This window comes from Sarcophilus harrisii, unplaced genomic scaffold (genome assembly GCF_902635505.1).
Source record: "Sarcophilus harrisii unplaced genomic scaffold, mSarHar1.11, whole genome shotgun sequence".
Lineage (NCBI taxonomy): Eukaryota > Metazoa > Chordata > Mammalia > Dasyuromorphia > Dasyuridae > Sarcophilus > Sarcophilus harrisii.
In genome coordinates, this window is record NW_022290897.1 from 28,026 (window position 1) to 29,500 (window position 1,475).

Consider the following 1,475-nt stretch of genomic DNA (forward strand, 5'->3'; position numbering starts at 1 on the left):
CCAGAAGGAGAGAAAGAAACTATGTTGTTTTATTATTTGAAATGAGATAGAAATGGATTATATGCTTTAAATCCAGCTCTGCTGGACATGTAGGTTTTATGGGATTCCCACCCACTGATTTCTGCTACTTTAAATGTTGGGTGGGGTAGGGATCTTTTGTAAAGATTTAAACTCGCCCCCCCCCCACTGCTGCTACTTCAGCTATAGGAGCCATTTAGTTAGCCTGGAGTGAAATTTAGTTGGACTTTGCTCCTTACCCTTCCAATCTGGTCATCGGTAATCATTATATCCTAAATACTTGAGCAAATAAGTATTTGGTCTGGTCATCTATTGGTTACTAGATATTGTGTCTGGATATTCAAGTTTTTTTTAAGGTTTTTAACTAATGAGAGGCCACATCTTGTAGCAGTCCTTGTGGACCAGTCTTTCTATCTCAGACTGTTCTAACTTTTCTTTGTTAGATTTGTTTTTATTTCTAGATTTGGTCAAATTGCAGATATATTGACTTGCTTCTGGGACCTAGATCAAACCTTTGTTTGTCAGCTCGCCACTACAGACCCATCCCCCTTGCGGACTGAGCATCATCCCTGTTCAGTTTGAAGAAGCAAATGACAGCCATTGCCCACTTTTCCTGATGTAATTTGGACTGATGGGGGGGGAGTGGGAAAGTGGTCGACTTGTTAGAATTTTCACTGTATTACTGTGCTGTGTTTGGGGTGGAAATTGTTAAACTTGTGTAACTACTGCTGTTATATTTGATCTGTTATATATATGCATATGTGTATGATTTATATGTGGGAGAGTCATTTGATAATTCCTTTCCAAAAGAAAAAAAAAGGGAGGAGAAGAAATAGGAAATTGGGAAAACTGGTATCTTGCTAGTTCAGATTTAATTGGAAGTCCTTTACTCCTTGCTTTAACTTGGAAATCCCTTATTCTGTTGGAATTGCCCTGGCAGACTCAGTTTTTGGGATTATTTTTTAGAAACAACCAGAAATTGGATACCTGTCTTGGAACTGGCAGTCTCTCTGAGCTGTTTCTCCACTCCTGTTACCCCAGATCCTTAATTACTGGTTCAGCGTACTTAAAAGGACCTTGTTGATATCGAGGCCTCTAAAACGTTTGGGGTTGCCTGCCTTGGTCTAACTGTGCATAATCTGCATTCTAGTAGCAGCCCTGTTTGTTCCTCTGGGCGGGACAGGTGGGGCTACTCCAAGCTTCACCCTCCTCCCCTGGAGCGCTGCCCCTCTGAATGGGCAACACAACTGCCTTGAGCTTGCTGCTCTCCATATGCAGAGCCCGACTCATGCACAAATGACCACAGCTGTCCATATGCTCCCCAACTGCAGAGGATCTGACAGTTGATTGTCAGAAATAATTGATATAAGGAACTTTGTGTATTGCTGATTAATTCTGGGGTTATCAGGGAAAGACTTGTCCTTGGTCTAGCTTTATTTTGATTTTTATTTACTTCA